This window comes from Bidens hawaiensis, unplaced genomic scaffold, assembly GCF_021521415.1.
Source record: "Bidens hawaiensis isolate Kalapana, Puna unplaced genomic scaffold, B.hawaiensis_p1.1 tig00009970_1, whole genome shotgun sequence".
In the NCBI taxonomy this organism is placed as follows: Eukaryota; Viridiplantae; Streptophyta; class Magnoliopsida; order Asterales; family Asteraceae; genus Bidens; species Bidens hawaiensis.
The window spans coordinates 411,754-435,508 of NW_027491757.1; the positions used below are offsets into that span (position 1 = coordinate 411,754).

At 31.7% G+C, this 23,755-nt stretch overlaps 1 pseudogene across 1 annotated transcript; it reads left to right on the plus strand.

The window, feature by feature from the left end:
* Nucleotides 1-598: 598 nt before the first annotated feature.
* On the plus strand, nucleotides 599-2,968 carry LOC143534003 (plasmodesmata-located protein 6-like; annotated as a pseudogene). Its single transcript, XR_013135456.1, has 5 exons — nucleotides 599-1,362; nucleotides 1,456-1,599; nucleotides 2,489-2,686; nucleotides 2,778-2,857; nucleotides 2,963-2,968. The product of XR_013135456.1 is annotated as a plasmodesmata-located protein 6-like (transcript).
* Nucleotides 2,969-23,755: the final 20,787 nt, after the last annotated feature.

Genomic DNA, 23,755 nt, shown 5'->3' on the forward strand with positions numbered 1-23,755 from the left:
CAATAATCGAACCGGTGCTCTCAAAACTGGATTACAGTGATACTAGATTGATATTAAGGGAAAATTCCGAATATAAGCGTTTATGAAAAAAACTTTCAAATTTTAGGTGTCATTTGTAAGAAATTACAGAAATAGGTATTATAAACTAGTCGTGACGAGTTGTTTGTAGAACCAATTAAAACTTGTCACGTGCCCTTAAACTAACCATAACTTCACTAATCATTTACTCGTCACAACTAAATAAGTTTCATACTTCGTAATCAACGCTAACAAGTAATTCATAAGTTTTTAGTCGCGACAACTAGTTTACCCGGTTTACATTCCCTACACGAGTAGTTTACCCGTCGTGACTAGTTTATAATACATATTTCTAGAATTTCTTACAAATGGCACCTAAAACTTGAAAAATTGTTTTTATAAACGCTTATTTTCGGAATTTTCCATTGACATTAATTACCAATGATCAAGCAGTTATTAAACAAAGTGCCAATAGCAACCACCCAATCATTACAAGTTAATTAATTCACATACTATTGTAGTTAATGTACACATAATTAAACTTTACTTGTTTACAAAATGAAATTTTGCTTCTTGTGTGTGTGTATATATATGCATGTGCATGCATTGTATGACTCATAAGTTGTCACAACAAAAGGATTGAAACTATATTCTCTAAAATGTTACAACAAGCTTTCTCTCTTTCATTTCTCATATTATCTTTCATTTTCTCCCTCTTATCAGTCTCTACCGCAGACTCCAACGTCTATGTGCAATGCTCTCAACTCAACTTCACCTCAACAACACCATACGAGTCGAATATCAACTCGCTATTCACTTCCTTAACAGACTCAGCCTCAGTTGACAACTTCAACAAATTTGAAACCTCCCCACAAAGCGATACAGTTTACGGCCTCTTTCAATGTAGAGGGGACGTTATCTCCAAAGATTGTAGTGATTGTGTGGCTAACTCTATAAATCAACTCTAGACCACCTGTCCAAAGTCCAAAGGCGGTGAAATACAGTTAGAAGCATGTTTTGTGAAGTACGATGACACGTCATTTTTTGGGGCTGAGAACAAGATGGAGGTATGCAAAAAATGTGGCCCTTCGATCGGCTATAACTCTGATGTATTGAGCCGTATAGATAGTGCGTTGGCGTATCTAGTTGGTGGGAACGGACAATACTTTCGTGGTGGTGATTTTGGGAGCATACAAGGTGTGGCACAGTGTACACAAGATTTGAGTCTAAGCGATTGTCAAGATTGTCTTATAGAGGCAAGTGGACGGCTGAGATCAGAGTGTGAGGCGTCGACTTGGGGTGACATGTACCTAGGAAAATGCTATATCCGATTTGCGGATCAGAGTAAGCCCATGATCTATTGTTTTAGTGGTTTGAATTAGCTATCATATTTAATGATATTGCATTAATATATAAACTATGCATGCATTATTCCAGGTAACTTAAATCCTGCTAGTGACAATGATAACTCAAGTCCTAGTAGAAGAATTAATGGCAACAAAAACAATTTGGGGTTGATTATTGGTATCACTGTATCCATCGTTCTCGGCGTGGGATTAACTATTGCTTTAGCTTGTTTCGGTATAAATCTTCATTCTTGGTGTGGGATTGGCTGTTACTATGACTTGTGCTTGCAAAAACATGTCTTAAAGCATTCTTAAATTAAATAATATTTATTTATATATTTATCATTGTATTTTCTTTCTCATCTATCTATAACCACTTAAAAAAATATTAAAAAATTTATTAAATGTTACAAGAACTTTTCAAATATATAAAAAATTACAACATTTTCTTCTCTCCTTTAGTCACAACTAGGGGTGTTAAAGTCAGATATCTGAACTTTCGGATAGTGGATATCACTATCCGAATCCGAAATTTCGGACATCCGATCGGATAGTGAAACGGATATTCAAAATATCCGAAATTATAAAATTAATTTAAAGAACTAATTTTAAAAATATTTCGGATATCTGAAATATTCGAAAAATTGTCCTAGATATTCAATAAATTACCCGAAGTATTCGAAAATTATCCAAAATATCCAAAAAAATTATCCGAAATGTCCGAAAAGTTACCCGAAATATCCAAAAATTATCCAAAATATCCGAAATTTATTAATAATATTTATTATTTTATAATTAAAAAAATATTTCAGATAAAGTTTTCAAAATCACTATCCGAATCCGAAAACTCGGATATTCGAGATTCGGATAATTGAATTTTTGGATTATTTGGATTCGGATACGAATTCGGACTTGGATTTTTTTGAACACTCATACTTGCAACATTCTAAACCACTCCATATACTATAAAAGCCCGTTCACTAATATGGTGGCCCGTTCACATAATATGGTGGCCGGATGGGTCGAGAATGCTCTTAATTAATATATTGTTTGAATGCATATGCCGTATTTTACAAAGCTATTGTTATTCATGCATGCATTTACAATTTTTTTTCAAACTTCAGTGAAAAAACATGGCGAAATGCGCAAGATGAAGAAAAAACTTGAAACAAGCCAGAAGGAAGCAAAAGCAGCCAAAGAAAAGGCAGAAAAGCTACAGCAAATTATTGACGAAGAAAGAAGGAGACGCTTTCCTTTTGTACCGCCTGCCTGCCCAGACGTGATTAAACCGCCTCCATTTCAGCCGTGCGGGCTGCCTCCATGTCAGTCTAAACCGCCTCCTTGTTCGTGCAGGCGACCTCAATGTCAATCGAATTGGTATCCCTTCTTGTAAAACTATTGTGATGCTTCAAGATGAAATCATGCGAAAGTTGCTAGCCGAAGATCTACTACCTGCTTTTTACTTTTCACGCGTCGTTTGTTTGGATCAAAATGTAAGATTACCATGGTGATCGAATAATTCGCAATGTTTGTGTTGTAACTTGTATCTTTTTCAGCGTAATTCGCAATGTTTGTGTTGTAACTTCTATTTATTTTAGGGCTGACAATTTAAACACATACACGAATACATGACACAATCCTACACGACCTTAGCAGGTATCGTGCATGGCGTTTACAGGATTCCTGTACAAAACAGGTAGACACGAATCGACTTGTTAATTTTCTTGTCTAAATATTAAGTAAAATACCCATTTAGCAGTTAAGTGTCCGATAGCACTTAGTTAGATATTTTTTATAACTAAAATATTGCACATTTGTACCCCAACTAATTATCCCTAATTATTTTACACTTACCATACATCGTCCATCCATCGACAACCGCAGCAGTGCACCCGGCCAGTTTTGTTTCGCTATCTTAACTAAGTTTCTAAACAAATGTTATTGGCTTGATATTTATATGTAAACAATAATTTCTTGATGTTTGCGTGGTCCGGCAAGAATGTAAATTCTACATCTGGATTTCATTGTGTTGGATATAGAATCAATTGTGCTTACAACATGGGGATATGAGATCCAGAAATGTAATGCAGTACTATAAAAAGGTCAAGTTATTTTAAAAAGTATATAAAAAATGAGAAGGATGAGAAGCATTTGTAACTCATAATTAATAAAAAAAAATAAGCTACAATGTTGAGGGAAAAAGATCTTAACTCATAATTATATAAAAACAAAAAAAAAAGTAAAAACACAAAAATGTTTTCACCGTCTTACTCGTTCTTAGAACACACACACACACAATGTTGAGGGAAAAAGATCGTTGTGTCTTGTAGTTTATCATTGTGTTTTTTGTTTATTTTCGTCATTGATTGTGTCTTTTTTTCTTGATATTGTGTTATATTACTCAACATTGTATTATATTTTGTTCGGTATTGTGTTATGTTTTGCGATCTATTATGTCTTTTTTAGTTATAATTGTGTTTTTTGTTTATTTTGTCTTTTTTCGGCATTGTGTCTTTTTGACTTTTTTTTTTAACAGGAATGACGAGGGAAACATTTTAACTTTTAAAATTTTTTCATTTTCTATTTATATTTTGAGTTATGATTTTTTTATTATTATTTTCTGAATTTTTTTAAAAGATTTTTTTTATATGGTACAAATTCTTCTCATAATTCTTATTTTTTTTATCCCTTTTATGTGTATTTATCTATAAGATATGGATATATGATTTAGTATAAGCTCATTTAAATTAAGATCAATTAGTACACGTGTCTTCATACACATGTTTGCATGCTTATGAGTTGTGATCATTAATTCCGAATAAATTTTCAATCACAAATTTTGTCACAAACTTTTCGGGCAATAATGATTCTTTGGCAAAAACTTTACATGATTCACCAATAGACAGCACAACCATTTTGTCATAAACACGATGTTATGTGGCAAAAACGACTCTATAAAAATGCACTTTTTCACCGCAAATATGATTCGTCAAAATAGTTGCTAGCAACAAACTTATTTGCTATGAAACATAATTGTCAAAAAAACAGGCGTTTTTATAGTTTAATCGTCATAGATAGTTGATTGTGTTGTAGTGTACATCAAATGACACGCATCCAAACTAGAACCAAAAATTAAACCACCTTCATATTCTAACTTTAAATCAAAGCAAAATTTTTTAAAGTAAAAAATAAAAAAACAAAACATTTAAATAATACTAACACTCCAAAATTAAGTTTAAACGGACAGTTTTTTGTAGTTTTTTTAAAAGAGAACTAGATTTACATAAAGAAACACGTAACATGCTCCAACTCAATATCATAAGGCCAAACGTTTTCTACTCCAGATACATAAGAAGATAACGTACATGAAATTAAATATACATTAAGCCCAAAGCTGGTATTCATACACATATGTATAGTGTTTAAACTATATTATAAACTAAAAATTTCTATAAATCTTAGAAGCTTTTCTGTTAAATGAACGTGCTATTTTATTAAACCGCACAATTCGACTAGACATGGTGTACATTGGCATATAGATAAGTTAAACCTCCGGATTAAGATCGACTAAGTTAGTATAAGACGTCCCAGGAAAGATAGCATCTTGGTTGTCATTAGCTAATTAAGTCAATAATCAAGGATAATTTTCATAAAATATCAACCAAGTATTGGTGCGTTTTCATGTTCGGTTGAACCATTATACTATATATAAAGAGAAACCTATAGCTACAGTATTTTTGTTGTTGGCCCAATCAGTGGCTGCCATGTGACAGCCACTAAGTTTCTTTTTTTTTTTAATATTTTTAAATCGGTTTAGCTATTTAGTCATTTGAAAGTAATTAAAGTAACAAATAAGGAAGCTGTTGTAGTGGTGGTGGTGTAATGTTGTAACCTACATGTTGCAAGTTTGAATCTTAATTAAGCTGGGTTTTTTGGGTTTCTTTTTTTTTAATATTTAGAAATCAGTTTAGCTATTTACTCATTTGGAAGTAGTTAAAGTAACAAAAAAGAAAGCTGTTGTAGTGGTGTTGTTGTATCTACATGTCTTAAGTTCAAACCTTATAAGCTGTTTTTTATTTGTTTTCTTTTTGGTTTTTTAAAAATAGATTTCATACTGAATCAAGCAACAAAAACGTAAAGTGGTAATGATGTTTCGTTTTTTTTAATTTGTTTCAAATACGTTATTTTGAGGAATTATTTTTTGGGTTTAGTTTTAGTATCGTAAAGAACGTAGTCGATACCAACCGAATTCGCGACAACCTTACGACGCCCGACCAACAGAATAGTCCGGCGCAACGCGCCGGTTAACAACCTAGTATATATAAAGAGAAAACTCAAGCTACAGTACTTTTGGTGTTGATCCAATTAGCAGCCACTAAGTTTCTTTATTTTTTTAAATTTGAAATTATTTAATTATTTATTTATTTGTAAGTAGTGAAATCAACAGAAATGAAAGGTGTTGTAGTGGTGGTGATATATTGTTGTAGCATGGATGTCCCATGTTCAAACCTTAGTGAGTCTGTTTATTTTTTTGTATTTTGTTTTTTTTTCTTTGTTTTTTCTAAACATATTTCATACTAAATCAAGCAACAAAAACGTAAGGTGGTTTGATGTTTCGTTTTTTAATTTGTTTTAAATACGTTATTTTGAGGAATTATTTTTTGGGTTTAGTTTTGGTACTATAAAGAACATAGCCGATACCAACCAAATTCGCGACAACTTACAAAAACAACGTCCGGCCAACAAAATAGCCCGGCGCAACGCGCCGAGTAATAACCTAGTTAAATTTAAATTGTTGCCATGATATATTATAGGAAATATTAGATTCATTTATATGAATGGTCTTGTGGTATGCTCGTTTAATTTATGAACTTGATCCTTTCTTTTCATGTTTACTAAATGGTGACGGTTTTAATCATACGTTGTGCATTAATAAGGTATATTAAACCGATGTCAAATGAACATTCTTCCCATATTAAGATGTTAGATAAAATTGAGTCACGCTCAAATAGTAAGGATTCAAGTCTCACTATGGAGAAAGTTATGAAACTTACATTGTATTCTTGAGTTTTTTATTTAAGGTTTTGGAAAAGAAAAGATAAGAAAATTTTCTTTTTTCATTAATGAGTTTTTTCATTAAAAGAAAAGAAAGAGAATGAAAAGAAAAGTTACGGTTTTTTTCCTCCAAAACTTTCCAGCCAAATATGGTCTGATTCTGAAGAAAAGTTTATAGTCATATACAATATTACTGATTTACCATATCTTTTCCTTTCTATCTAACTCAATAATTAGGACATTATTGTAAAGTTACAATTTTTTTCCTATCTTTTCCTTTCTATCTAACTCAATAATTAGGACATTATTGTAAACTTACAATTTTTTTCCTATATTTTTCTTCCTATCTAACTAAATAATATAATTAACACTTTCTTTCATATTCTTTTATTTTAATTGGAGAATGTCTTTTAAATATATAATTTATTTTCCTTTCTTTCCTTATCCAATCTTATTATTTCTTTTCCTTAAATTTTAAACCCGAAAATGATATGGTAAGAGTAAGTTAAGGATATGTGATTGCTAAAATAAAAAAAAAACAGAACAAATGCATAATAGCTATTATTAACTAATTAATAAACTAGAGCTCATTGGTTTATGTGCCACAAGTTTAAGTCAATTTTTTATCTATATTACATATAAAATATTTTAGATAAAGAATATCAAGAAAATTTATTATTTTGAGTATCGACATTTTATTCATATTCGCTGCCATTTGACATATCTTAGTTTGTTACGAAGCTAGCAACAAAGAGAATCAAACCAAGAAATCCACTAGTTATATAAATCGATTATTTGCATCCAAAGTTAATTAATTGAAATCAACTGATTTGTTTTTGTTTTCTAGTATTATTATGACAAGTGACGATATTAGTTATCACGTCACTCATAATTAATCCATTCATTTTTAAACAGTTATAAGTTTGGGAAAATTTCGAAAATAAAAAAACAAATTTCAAGTTTTAGGTGTCATTTGCAAGAAATTTCATAAATAGGTATTATAAACTAGTCGTGACGAGTATATTATGATAACACACGAGTAGTTTGTAAAACCAATTAAAACTTGTCACGTGTCCTTAAACTAACTGTAACGAACAGGTTCGCTAATCATTTACTCGTCACGACTAAATAAGTTTCATGCCTCGTAATCAACGTCCACGAATAATTCATAAGTTCTTTAGTCGCGACGACTAGTTTACCCGGTTTACATTCCTTACACGAGTAGTTTATTAGTAGTTAACTTGTCACGACTAGTTTAACCTTACAATCTACTCATCGCGACTAAAGGAATTATGAATTACTCGTGGGCATTAATTACGAGGTATGAAACTTATTTAGTCGTGACGAGTAAATGATTAATGAACGTGCTCGTTACGGTTAGTTTAAGGACACGTGACAAAGTTTAATTGGTTCTACAAACTACTCGTCACAATTAGTTTGAATGACACCTAAAACTTGAAATTTGTTTACATAAACGCTTATTTTCGGAAATTTCCCCATAAGTTTTCCTTAACAATAACCTATTTTTCTTTTTTTTTTCTTTTTAATTTTTGGACCACGAGCAAGTAACGAAAACAAAACAAAAGGAGGATTGTCATTATCGTAAGCAACTAAATATGAATCGTTGCTTCGTGTTAAGGAATCAAACAAACCACTGAGAAAAACCTAAATGGAAACCTCTAAAAATATTGAAGTCAACCATGTTTGAACCGCCCTAAAAACATAATATAATGGATTTTTAAATATTTTTTGCATTGTAACCTAGTTTTTATCAGTATACGAAAAGGATACTAGCCTTTATTACAATACTAAGAGAAAATAACTAGTAGCTTTTAGTAGTTATATATAATGTTAATTAGTAGTTAACTCTTATTATCAAATCTTTTAACGCTTGATTAAATAAAAACTAATTATAAGAAAAGAAAACAGCTAAGCTCAATACTTCGTATTGTACAACAAGCACGCTTATATTATTAAGGTAAGTTGATTTTAATAATTCTATATTTTTGTAGTTGGTCAATAATTCTGAACTGATAACTTATGTTTTAGGGTTTTTTTTTTATCTAAAGAGATAACTAGTCAATTAATACTTAACTCAAAGTGGTGCTTCACACACAAAAAGATGATTTTATTAAAATCCAATTGTCTATTGTTAAATAACCTAATTTTTATCATTATACGAAAAGAATTTTGTGATATCCGTGGCAAAACCGAGTATACCTTAGTACTTACAAACTCGAATAAGTGTTTAACCGCTTATTGCGTAACGAACAAACGAATAACCAAACGGGTCTGGTTATGACCCAGATATCCTGAGGGGCCAGCTATACGAGATATATGTCTATTATAAGCCAACATACTGATATTAAGGCCTTAGTATGATAGCAAACTAGTTAAACGAAAACATGCTCGTTTAACTACCCGCTATGGACTTAAACGCGAAAGATAGTTACAAACCAAGCATTGTATCATCCGTTAAGCCGAAAAAGACTTACCAAACACTTATTTGAAATGTTTTAAGCGATCCGTGAAAATATTTTCGATTTTTACAAACGTATAGTATGTTTTTATAATTTTACACAAAACTAGCCGAAAAACACTCGTTTTCGCTCCGTTTGTCGCACCGGATATATTTTTGTTGCCAGAAACCGAACCTGAAATAAATTTGGACTCGGCATTTCACGTTTGGGCACGTAAATCGAGAAAAGTGGGCCAAATGGGCCCAAAAGGGGACCCAACGAGCCCAGCCCGCCAAAGAAGACTTTTCCCCCCTTAAACCCTTTTCATATTTAAACAAGTTCTAAGATATTTTGTGATATCTTTTTCATGAGAATTCTGGACACAAGTTCTGCTGCAACTTACTAAACTAAAGTTGAGTATGGCCTATGAGCCAAGTTCTGCTTCAACTTAAAAACTAAAGTTGAGTATGGCCTATAAGCCAAGTTCTGCTGCAACTTATAAACTAAAGTTGAGTATGGCCTATGAGCCAAGTTCTGCTGCAACTTACTAAACTAAAGTTGAGTATGGCCTATGAGCCAAGTTCTGCTGCAACTTATAAACTAAAGTTGAGTATGGCCTATGAGCCAATATCTGCTGCAACTTATTAAACGAACTAACTTGATTATGACATGAATGTTAAGAAAATAATGTGATTATGCGTATTGTGGGCGGATGGGGAGCCACAGTATTTGGTGATACGTGATAAATACTATATGTGTATATGTGTCTATATACATGCTATGTGATTAGCCGTAGGAAATACTATGTGTAGAATACACTAATTATTTGCGTGTACACTATATAATGTTTGAGTTTACGTGGAATCATTGTGGGTGGAAGGGGGACCACAGTGGTTGATGTTAACGCGGAACCGTTGTGGGCGGAAGGGGGGCCACAGTGGTTGAGTTTATGTAGAACCGTTGTGGGAGGAAGGGGGTCCACAGTGGTTGGTTAAACACGGAAATTGGAAACAGGTAGTACGAACAAACAATAACGATTTTACCGAAATTTCGAATTTATATTATAAACTTACATGTGTGCATATGCACACACAAGGATATGGCTGTACATATTTATACAAACGTAAATACATATTTTTACATACGCGCGTACATACAAACTATGACTGTGTGGTACGCAGAACTGATTTCGTTAAACTTATGAAACTCACCAACTATTCGTAGTTGACTTATTTTAACATGCTTTTCAGGTAATCAGATATGAGAAGTAATTTTCTGTTCGTTACGTGTCTGATTGGTGATTGATGTCATGGGCATTTGAGTTAGAAGTAAAGTAATTGAAGAACCGGTTTGATTGTATCACCTAGTTTGTAAAAGATGTTAGAACGATATAATATATTGTAAATTAGTTAGTAATGTTTCTTTATGAACAATATATTTGATACCAGTTGTATCTGTTGCATTTCCGTTTTACGCTTCCGCAATTCGCTTAACGGGGTGTGACAAATTGTAACCTTTGTTTAACAATGCTAGGAGCATTCACAACGCGTTTTTCTATCTATATCCATATAATTATTATCACACTAAAAATTATTACATTCTTTCTTATTTTTAATTAAATAATATTTTTTATGCATTTATTATTATGTTTTCTTTTTCCTCCACTCACATCCACTTCATTGCTTGTGTGCTCGCTTGATCCATTAAATGAATTAGAATTGAGCTTGAATGAATCAGGCTTAAAAAAAACACCATGTCAAGGAAAGTGATTTACATAAAAAAGGATATTTAAAGGTATACATAATAAACAATGTTGTAAAAGTAGGTTTACAATGCCGAGTATTCTTCAAGTACATCTACAAGATATGTCGCCGAGGCGAGTTTCTGTAACTCCGCTTAGTTACTAAGAATCGATCAAAGTTGGTCAACCTCAGTTAAAATCACATCTAGTTGGTGACTGGCCGATTTTGACTTAGAAAAAAAATATAGAACATTATTCGTATTTCTGTAATATTAAAGAACAAATATCACTTTCTTAATTTATAATTAGCAATTTTTAGAATAATTTATTATTTAAGAATACATTTCTCTTATTTATATTGATATTCACACATTTTGTTATAAATATTTGTGAACTTATGATATTTGACATATATATAATATTCAAAATTTAATTTTCTTTATGTTTACTACGTCTGAGTACTCTCCGAGTACTCCCCGAGTAATACGAGTACACCTAATTTCTCAGTCGGCCTCCTAAGGTCCGCCTAGCGACTTTTGCAACATTGACGATAAGTCGTAATTTTTTTTCATATAATACTAATTATTTGTAAAAATAAGAGTTCACATAGCATGTTTTTTTTTCTTTTTGGCAATTAACTAATTAATAAATCTTGCATTATAATATGAGATTTTAGTTAATTAAGAAGAATATAGTTTTGATAGGTTTCAATGTAAACTTAAACGGTAAAACTAACATACTTAATCGATAAATCTTGGATTTGTATGTTAATTTAATACGGATTTAGTTATAGAAAGTAACATGTTTATTTGACTTATGCCTAAGCCTACCATACATTTAAAATAAGGTAATTAATTCAGCTCAAGGATGAACATCAATTTGTTTAGCATAGATGGTAGAGGTACGACCTTTTTAGGTGAGAGATTTTGGGTTCAATCTCATGCAACGTGTATTTTATGTTTAATTCGATGCAATTATGTCACACCCTAAATCTAGGCATAGGAGTGTGACCAATAGTTGGTACCTGTTTTGAAAATGTATCAGAGTTGCGGGTTATTAGCGGAAGTCTTTGATTGTAATATAATATTAATTTATTTTGAAAATCTTTTGGATAATAAATATTCAAGTATTTTTGGTTTACAAACCTTTGTTACAATATTTTATTTATTTAAATCTAAGTCATTTCCATCTGCGAACTTCTATCTTCAAGAATGGTTATAATTCCTTGCTATCTGTGCTAAACTTGCTTTCCTGTAATGAGGGGGAAAAATATGTCAGCGATATGCTGGTGAATCGTTGACTGTGAAAACATTTGACTGACAAGATAGTTTTTGAACAAACTCAGCAGAAACATCTCTTATTTCTGTGAACTTGTGCCACTACCATACGCACACAATTGTGGTTCGTAGCCTTGATTGAAAGGTTATGTCTGTTAGCCTGCGGCCACGTAACCTTGATTGAAAGGTTAACATATATGTTTGGATCTAGACACATGTGTACTCGGTCTGAGTTGCTTTTATTATATACCTTGTGACTTAGGGATCACGTAATCCCTTAAAATTTGAGACCATGTAATCTCATATTTGACTGACTGCTTAAGATAAACAACCCGTTTATCTTAATGACTGACTGAAAAAGGTTTAACGTATTCACCTGTATGAATGATGTGATTGCTTGTAAATTTTTCTTGATTGTGACTGATTGTTAACCTATAAACAAATAGGTTTGAATGATCACCTTGTCGGTGTGTTTTGTTTAGACTGCAGACCATAAGTCTGGTTTTAACCTTGTTTAGGTTTGTGAATGTTTTTAAAAATCATGATTGTATTTGGTGTGACGTTTGATATAGCATGCTTTGGCCTAATAGAGTCTGTCACATTGGTAAACTTCTCCAGGTAAGTAAACGGGTCCCGCGGTTGATTGGGATGTGTACGAATTACTTACTTTAGGCAAGAAGAGTCTACTAATGATATCCCCCTTCCAGTTACTACATGCCCGTCAAGATATAATTTTGTATAACATTATTTCTTATTGAAGTAATGTTTATTGAAAACTATTTGTGAATGCTTTTGAAAATACTTTCAAGGTTAAAGGCTATAGCCTTGACTGAGTCTAAGCTATCTAAAATATGATTGAAATAACTTAACTTAAATCCTACCTTAGTGAGTGCTCGGAATACTAGTACTAAGGCAGAGTGTTTGTTAGTTTGGCAGAACCTTGCTTCTAGCTCGTTTATCTGCTCTATAGCTCGAAATTTCTTCAATACTTGCACGAACTTCGAGAGAACGGACCTCGGGACTTCTCGGCAAAGCTAGCACGCTTCCCAATGCTAAGTGTGTGCTTGTGATGGTGAAATTGGATGAATGGGGTTCAAACCCGTAGCTGCCTATTTATAGCCTTGACTTGTGCATCTTCACGATACGCGAAGATGCAAGCCTATGTCGGTTCGCGATACGCGAAGATGCATGACGGCGCCACAATTTTGCATGTCAACCCCGTGCTGACACGTGTCGCCACGTCACTGGATAAGCTTTGAATTGTGTGCCAGCAACTTCGCGATACGCGAAGATGTTCCTGCTCTGTATCTTCGCGATACGCGAAGATGTATAAGTTTCAGAATTTTCATTTTCAGTCCTTCTACTTCCAGACTTGGCATTTTCACCCATTTAAATTCTAAAATTTACATTTTTAGCCCAAAATAAATATGGGTTTTTCCAAGATGTTACATCCTCCCCACCTTGAAATGAATCTCGTCCTCGAGATTCGCTGACTTAGGTTTGGATGGATAGATTCTCTTTAATCTGATTCCTGAGTTTAATTCCAAGTTCGATGAATAGCTCAATACTTGAATTGTTGCACATTAATTGATATTTATCAGTCAATAGTTCAGAATATCATGAGTAATTATAAATTGCTAAACACAGTGGCCAGTTGTGTTTAATTATTTACCTTACCTTTTGTATTTTAAACATTTACTGGTGTTAACCAAAATACCTCTTGGATTTAATCTATCGAATCTTTTTAGCTTATTTATTTTAAGATACTTCTACGTGTCCCACATTATTCTTTGTTTAACGGATTTCTTCCGTTTTTATCCATCGGTTATCTCCTTGAACTTTCAATGTTCGTACAACCGATTTTTCTTTGATTAAGACATATTCTCTCTATTTAATTTAATGCCCTCTTTTCTTTATTTCACCTTTCTATAGATGATAGACAATATTGACAATATAGTCTTTGCATTTCAAATAAAACCGTCTCTTTAATGAATATAAGCAATACTGTGTAAAGACACGATCTGTATTCTAATATTTTTCTTTATTTATATTAGGGATTTAAAGATCCTATTACGGTTACAAAACTTCTCGTTTAAAACGATTTTACAAGCAATTTATACGAGTAAACTAAACTAATAACTATTTCAAATGCCTTGAAATCTTGAACATTTATTCGGCATACTCTTATCTGCTTCTATTCTTGATCTCCAATTGCTTCTTGTGCGTTCAACATGTTTATTTTGGTATTTCCTTTCCTAGCACCACTTCCACTTTCATTGTTTGTCTTTTTCGGACATTCTGTGCTGAAATGCCCATTTTCTCCACAGTTGAAACACACAACTGCTTTCCTTCTACAATCTTCTTCAGAATGACCAACTTTCTTGCAGAATGTACATGTGACATATGGATTAGTTTTGGGAATGTTAATTGATCTCAAACATCTCCCATGGTGTCTCTTTCCACATATCGGGCAAATTGGTCTTGTGAATTTGAATGACTCTTCCTCATTTTCCTTGTTTTTGTTTGTTTTTCTTTCCTCGGTTTCTTTTCCCTTGCATTCCTATCTTCTTCTTGGTTTCTGATCAGACCATTCATAAGATAACCAGCTAATTCCATGGCTGAATCAGCAGATTAAGGCAGATTGGATCTTACCATGTCTCTAATCTCTCGAGGTAATCCCCAGATGTATCGGGCCACTTTGTTATACTTAGGTGTTACCATGTGTGGTACCAGTCTACAATACTCATGAAACTTAGTATTGTATTCTCTGAGATTTGTGCCTTCCACTTTGTGATTTAGAAACTTAGTTTGTATAAGATCTCTTTCATGCATGGGACATAACCTTCGTATCACAAGCTCTTTGAATGCTTCCCATCCCATTTGGTACAAGATTTCTCTACCCTTTGTCATGATTAGGTCATTCCACCATTCTAGGGCTTCACCCTTAAATAGTTGAGATGCGTACTGAATCTTTTGAATCTCAGTACATTGACTTATGATGACGATAGACTTGAGCTCCTCAAGCCATCGTAATGCTGATATGGCACCTTGATCGCATAAAATTCTTTTGGACCATAGACTTGAAAATTTATAAAATTACAACCTTGAATAATTAACTTGTTCTTGAAATTACGATTGAAACTATTATTAGTGCTAGAACTATGAATGCTTTCTTCTTGATCAGGAGGATTTCAGTACGGATGTGGTCTAACAGTTTTGTTTGAATGTAAAGATTTACTTTTATGTGATCCTCCTTTCATTGCATTGACGAGAGGAGTGATTGCATTATAAATCATTTCTTGTACTTTGACTATAAATTGCTCAGGAATTTCCTAGGCATGTTCCGATACTTTGTTGCTTCTTTGATTTGAAACTTCCTCATTGTTCTCTTGATTGATTGGATTCGACATTTCTGTAAAACATATTTTATTTAGTATGAAAGAAACTTTCTATTTATATTGATAATAAAATACTCGCAACAATTGCATGACACTGAACAAATGATAAAAATACAAGATATCTATTATATTAACATTTTAGCGATTTTGTCGTATTCTGAGAGAAATTTTAGAAGATCTCTTGTTGACATTTCTTTTTCCTCTAATCTCTTTTTCTTGAGATTATCTATCTCACATAAGGCATAATCCCAATGCTTTCTCTTGAATCGATAATCCCACGCATCTTCTTATATTATTTTTCCAATATCTTGGTTCTTGAGTCAGCAGACCTTTGAGAATTTCTTTAATTCTCTTTCTAGGTAAAAAATATTTTTATCTAGCGTTGTCTTAAAGTTAATTCTTTGAAATCTATCCACCTGGACCTTTCCTTTATCCCATTGATGAATATATTAAAGGTATTGCTTGGAGAATGTGTACTTTCTATTCTGGACATACTACAAGTTCAATGTTTGGGGAATCAAAACATTTACTTATACTGTAGTTCACAAGAGTACACAATATTATTATACATGTTTACAACCATTACGGTTCTTAACGTTTATTTTCTCCAACGGACAATCAATTTCTTGATTTTACTGTCCTTTTTGGTACTCCCAGTTGTTTCTTTTTCTTTTCCTTTTTCCTTTTCTTCTTCCATCTCTATATCATTGAGCATTGATTCAGCTAATTTTGTAACATCGACTCCATAGCATGTTGAATCATCTCTAATGTACATTCCTTCATAGTCTGTGCTCCAGTGTTCATTTTGAGGATGAGAAAAGTAAGGATCTTGATTCATTGGTTTTGAAATATTCCTGCCCCTGAGGATTTACTTCTGGATTGGTCATTATTCCTTTTCCTTTTGACTTCATTGATTTCTAGGATCCACCTGATCCACTTGATCCTGTTTCCTGTATATCTTGTCTTCAGATGATGTGGGCTAGTGGGATGTTGGAATCGAAAGAATCCGAATTCTCCTCCATTGAAGTCTGATATAAGTCTTCACTACTAGATATAGAGATTGGGAGTAAAGCTGTCCATATACACCCTTTTCCTTTCCTTGACGGAGGATGAAATGATCCTTGGCTGGATTGATAGTCAGACATCTGTATAATATTTTAGAAATAGGATCGAGTTCCTATCTTATCCGTAATAGTTTATTATTTTGGTGATGGTATATCAAGTACCTATCTGTATCGGTAATGATTGAATCTTATGTCTAATCATTTGATGAGTATATCAGTTGATATACTTAATTGAATATCAATATTTTTAACTTAATCTTATTTCTGTTCAAAGCCTAGGTATATTCGATACCTAATTCGCTAAGAAAGATGGCTCTGGTACCAACCTGTCACACCCCAAATCTGGGCCTAGGAGTGTGACCAATAGTTGTTACCTGTTTTGAAAATGTATCAGAGTTGCGGGTTATTAGCGGAAGTCTTTGATTGTAATATAATATTAATTTATTTTGAAAATCTTTTGGATAATAAATATTCAAGTATTTTTGGTTTACAAACCTTTGTTACAATATTTTATTTATTTAAATCTAAACCTTTGTTACAATATTTATGTGAACTTGTGCCACTACCATACACACACAATTGTGGTTCTCCAATAACTGATACCCATTGGAGAATTTTCGTTATGTCTGTTAGCCTGCGGCCACGTAGCCTTGATTGAAAGGTTAACAGATATGTTTGGATCCAGACACATGTGTACTCGGTTTGAGTTGCTTTTATTATCTATCTTGTGACTTAGGGATCACGTAATCCCTTAAAATTTGAGACCACGTAATCTCATATTTGACTGACTGTTTAAGATAAACAACCCGTTTATCTTAATGACTGACTAAAAAGGTTTAACGTGTTCACCTGTATGAATGATGTGATTGCTTGTAAATATTTCTTGATTGTGACTGATTGTTAACCTGTAAACAAATAGGTTTGAATGATCAACTTGTCGGTGTGTTTTGTTTAGACTGCAGACCATAAGTCTGGTTTTAACCTTGTTTAGGTTTGTGAATGTTTTTAAAAATCATGATTGTATTTAGTGTGACGTTTGATATAGCATTCTTTGGCCTAATAGAGTCTATCACGTTGGTAAACTTCTCCAGGTAAGTAAACGGGTCCCGCGGTTGATTGGGATGTGTACGAATTACTTACTTTAGGCAAGAAGAGTCTACTAATGATATCCCCCTTCCAGTTACTACATGCCCGTCAAGATATAATTTTGTATAACATTATTTCTTATTGAAGTAATGTTTATTGAAAACTATTTGTGAATGCTTTTGAAAATACTTTCAAGGTTAAAGGCCATAGCCTTGACTGAGTCTAAGCTATCTAAAATATGATTGAAATAACTTAACTTAGATCCTACCTTAGTGAGTGCTCGGAATACTAGTACTAAGGCAGAGTGTTTGTTAGTTTGGCAGAACCTTGCTTCTAGCTCGTTTATCTGCTCTATAGCTCGTAATTTCTTCAATACTTGCACGAACTTCGAGAGAACGGAACTCGGGACTTCTCGGCAAAGCTAGCACGCTTCCCAATGCTAAGTGTGTGTTTGTGATGGTGAAATTGGATGAATGGGGTTCAAACCCGTAGCTGCCTATTTATAGCCTTGACTTGTGCATCTTCGCGATACGCGAAGATGCAAGCCTATGTCGGTTCGCGATACGCGAAGATGCATGACGGCATTGCAATTTTGCATGTCAACCCTGTTGACACGTGTTGCCACGTCACTGGATAAGCTTTGAATTGTGTGCCAGCGACTTCGCGATACGCGAAGATGTTCCTGCTCTGCATCTTCGCATACGCGAAGATGTATAAGTTTTAGAATTTTCATTTTCAGTCATTCTACTTCCAAACTTGGCATTTTCACCCCTTTAAATTCTAAAATTTACATTTTTAGCCCAAAATAAATATGGGTTTTTCCGAGATGTTACAAATTAAGAGTTATGAGGGCCAAGAACATTTTTCGGTAAAAAAAAAAGATTTATAGATAGATTAAACCTTACAGAAAAAATAATACTTGCCTTTTTTTTCCTTTTTTTTTTTTGGTGTAGGGTTTAAGGAAAGAGTGAATCTACCTTGGTTGGATGTACACCCGTTAGGAAAGAATCTGTAGTATATAGCTAGACAGCTAGTCAAAATAAGAGTGAAATTTTAGATTTTAAGATTTAATTTTCACTAACACCCACTAAAACTTTGAATTTTTTCCAAAACTAGTGTTGGTGGAAAAACTATTTACCATTTTGGTATTCATGAAAAATTATTTACCAAACTATTGTTTTCTACATATTTTTCACATTTTTCTTTTAAATCAACATATTAATGTATTTCTATTTCTTCTATTAGTTAATCCATTATATATTTCTATTTCATACTTTTTATATATTTTCATCTTATTAATCCGATAGCTTCTTTTTGATATATTTTTTTGTCATTCAACATTTTCTTATTTTTTCTAAATCTTTTTTATTTTATTTTATTTCTTCTCTTATTTGATTTTTTTTTGTGCTAGTATATTTTCTTATCTTCTTCTTTTACGGTATTTTTTTGGTTTAGTTTAGATAGTGTAACGAACCTAATTAATAAAGCTTTATTCGCGTCGAATAGTCGTCGCAACACATAGTTTTACCGATTTTTAGTGTTATTTTTTTAAATATGTTAATTTAATGAATTTATTTTGCGGGTTTAGTTCTGGTACAGTGGAACCTAACCCATTCTAACGCGAATTCAACTCCATTAGTAACAACGGCATTTGTAATGCACTCACAAGTCACAACACAATGCAAACAACCTCGTGGCGGAGCCACATACACCACATCGGGTTCGGCCGAGCACGGTCATTTCCGGTTTCATATAATTTATAGGTATGTTTTAACGAGCGAACCTATTCTTTTTCAATGAGTGAACCCAATATCACAAAATCTCCAGAAACATTTCACCGTTCCCCGTCGAAAAAACAAAAACTTGAATTTTAGAGAAAGACAACAATGCCATTTTGTTCAGCTAGTTTGTCGTCGTTTTATGATATATTGGGAATTTGATATAATAGCGATATTGCGTTTTATTTATTTGGCCGAATGACTGCCCATTAGGCCCGAAAACTTTGATGGCGGAAAAAAATCGAGTATCGAAAAATCTTGAACCCACAGGAAAAAATTCTTGGCTTTGCCACTGACCTCGTCACCTCACTACGGAGATTTTTTTTTTTTCATTTAGAGCATCCACAGCAAATCGCTACATTAGCTTCAACTCTTATCTTAAATTTTCGTTGAACTCATTTTCTTACAAAACAAGAAACCTCCACAAATTACGCCCCACATTCACACCCCTAGCATCTTCAAAACGCCCCTGGTGTAATGGCGTGCGGGGAGTATTAATCAGATGTGGAGTGGGACGTCTTCCCACTATGGATATCCGAAAATATTAGGTTAAATTTTACAAACTTTTGATAAGTTTAAAAATTTTGCAATTTTTAAACTTTATTTTTGTATGTCCCAACAGGCTAAAAACTGATAGAAGACAAATAACAGCAATAATAACTAGCAGGGTTTTCTATCTTGGATGCTGCCGGAACTCGATTTTAGTTGTTATCGGTTCGGTTCGTTATGATACTGACAAAAGGCATAGCAACAAAAGGGAAAACAAGCAAAATAATAATCTAACTAATATATTAAAGCAAAACAATTTTGTCCACATATCCTTCACCTAGGTTGTCCACATAGGCTTCTATGTCATCAACCTTTTATAAATCTATTTTTCATATATTCACAATAAAATTTTAATCAATGATATTGACTTTTATATTTTTGTAACTTATTAATGTAATTATGATATTAATTATTCTAATTATTGTTAGAATTATAAAACTTATTAAATTTACTAGGTTTAAATTGTTTATCGTTTCTTCTTTAAAAGGCACAGTGCTTCATTCAAAAACCATTACGCTCCCCATCGTTTGTAATCAGATTCTTCGCCTCATCTATAATCGGTTCTTCATGATTTGTCGGTTTCATAATCCAAACAAGATCAAATATGTTCATCGTTTGCAATTATCATGCATGATTTATATTTTAGTGTTTAATCGATTTTTGTGAAGAACAACATCAACTTGATTCACTGTTATTAGATTTAGGGTTAAACTGCATGATTTTTTATACTAACGATTAATAAATTTGATATTTAATCTATTCCTATTAATCGATTTATGTTTTAATCTATTTAGGGTTTAAAGGTATGATTTTTTTTTTCAAATTATCGGTTAATCGATATGATGTTTAATATGTTTGTTACTTAAAATTATGTTTATATATCTTGATTTTTTGTTTCTAATACGCCCTTTTCCAAGTTTCACTAATACTAATTTATTTTTATGACCTATCAATTTAAAATTTGAAAATCTTATTATATATGGATAGGAACCTAACTGTTATAATAATTAAAATATTAGTTTATTATATTTAACACATTCCTTTACTAGGATATAACCCGTGTAATACACGAGTGGTTAAAAAAATGCAACAAAAAAAATTAAATTTAACAATAGACATAATAGCATGCCATATGAATTCATAAAATATGAATAATGATAATCATATTTTATAATTCATAAATATATAAAAAAAACCTCATTTAATACAGCATTTAAAGTTATATATGTAACTTTGTTAGTAATTTATATCAATTGTAAAGGTATTAAAATTAAATAGCTTATAGGTGTAAATTATAATTTTAGAAATTGTTGAGGTGTAATCCTGTGTGGATAGCTTAATTAAATGCCATGTAAAAACTATGTATTGCTTTAATATAATAGTTAGATTTGGTATAATATTGGTCAAACAATGGTAATTGATTTAACGAGCATATAATCTAATCTAACTAATATACTAAAGCATCATAATTTTGTCCGTATGTCATTCATCTAGGTTGTCCACATAGGCTTTCATGTCATCAACCTTCCATAAATCTAATTTCCACATATTCACAAAAAAATTTTAATCAATAATATTGACTTTTATATTTTTGCAACTATAATTATGATATTAATTATTCTAATTATTGTTAGAATTAAAAAACTTATTAAATTTACTAGGTTTAAATTGTTCATCGTTTCTTCTTTAAAAGACACATGCTTCGTTCAAAAATCAAAACGCTCCCCATCGTTTGTAACCAGATTCTTCGCCTCATTTATAATCGGTTCTTCATGATTTGTCGGTTTCATAATCCAAACAACATTTAATATGTTCATCGTTTGCAATTATCAGGTATGATTTATATTTTAGTGTTTAATCGATTTTTGTGAAGAACAACATCAAATTGATTCGCTGTTATTGGATTTAGGGTTTAACTGCATATTTTTATCTAACGGTTAATAGATTTGACATTTAATCCATTCCTATTAATCGATTTATGTTTTAATCTATTTAGGGTTTAAAGGTATGAATTTTTTTTAATTATCGGTTAATCGATATGATTTTTAATATGTTTGTTACTTAAAATTATGTTTATATATTGTGATTTTTTGTTCATAATTCACCTTTTCCCAAGTTTCACTAATATTAATTTATTTTTATGACCTATCAATTTAAAATTTGAAAATCTTATTATATATAGATAGGAACCTAACTGTTATAATCTAACTAATAATAAAGCAACTCAATTCTATCCACGTGTCATTAATCTAGGATGTCCACATAGAACTCCACATCATCACATTTCCATATAATTATTTTCCACATATTCATAATTAATTTTTGGTAACATTAAACTGTTATTTTTGGAAACTAAAATCTTTTTTAATATAGTTGATCAATTAGTTATATACTGACTAGAAATTCACAACTTTACATAAATTGTTATTTCTAATTAAAACAATCCTACAACAACAATCTTACAAAAAAACAATTAAAACAATCTTATGAAATGCACACCAGGAATTTTTTTTAATGGGGATGGATCTTCGGCAAACATTTCAATAAAATAAAAGATAAGAAAATGGGTTAATTAAAACGGTTTTTAAACTAGTCAACATGTCAAATTGGTTTATTATTATAATTAGATGTCTAATTTTTGGTAGTTTCAAAAATCAAGACCTGGATTTTTATTAGAAATTATATGCTGCATTTATATGGTTTTATTTATAAGATGTATATTGCATTAAATTGAATTCGATTTATTGTATTTATTATTTAATTAAAACGGTTTCTGAACTTACGGTGTTTATCAAAAATAAACATCTCCATATGTAGTATATAGTATCTGCTCATAGATGCATTCTCCACATTAAAACAATCTTCTGCCTTTGAAGCTTTTACAAAGTAAGTTCTTCAACTGTTAGTTATAAATTTTATATTTAAACGAATTATTTCAGTAACATCTTTTATCGTTTGATTTAAAACAGATTACAACGGTGGTTCAAAGCTTTACAATGTTGGATGAAATTGATGTTCTCAAAACATCTCCATCCACATTCAAAGTTAGAGTTTTGAGAGTATGGACCGTCAAGGATAACAAACACTCTAAATGAGGACTTCTTGATGGAGATGGTCCTCATGGATCAATCTGTAAGTTTTTTTTATTGTTTTATGTTTTCCTTTCTCTATACTACTCTTTTCATTAATTATCTTCTTCTTCTTATTATTATTATTATTATTATTATTATTATTATTATTATTATTATTATTATTATTTCATGACAGGAGAATTGAATGCAAGCTACGGTTTTTAAACCCGACATTTTTTGTTTCAAAAGGTTTTTGAACGAAAACTACACGGGTGAAAATATAAGTTTAAACCTGGTATGTATTTGTAAGCTTAGTTTTCAAATAATATTACAAAATCTGTTACTAATGTGCTCTTTTACTTTTTTAGGTATAATGGTTCATTTATGTTATATTATTTATTATTTACTGAATTATTTATTTATAAAGTATTTTCTTTTTATGTTATAGACATAGTTTAACATCTTTTGTTATATCTGCTTGGTAAAAACTTATGTCAAATATTTGTGTTGATTGAATATGTTTTTTTACAATTTATATTGTTTCTTGATATGTTTCCACACGTGTTTAACACGGGTTATAATAATAATAATAATAATAATAATAATAATAATAAGGTTGTGATATGCAGAAAAAGATATTGTCATATTTTTACATCGATTGAAAACCATACAGACAAATAAAGTCGTGATATGCTTAAAAGAATATCAACACTTATTTTACACCAATCAAAAACCATAAAACAAAACGATGCTAATTCGAAAAACAAACCGATACTAATTCGAATAATACCCGATACGGGGATACTGGTCCAAAAGTTGACTTTAGACCACTTAGTTTTTTTGCATTTTCCTCACTTTCTGTGGGAACTGCAATGTGTATAAGGAAACACAAAACATGCCCCCAACGGGCTAA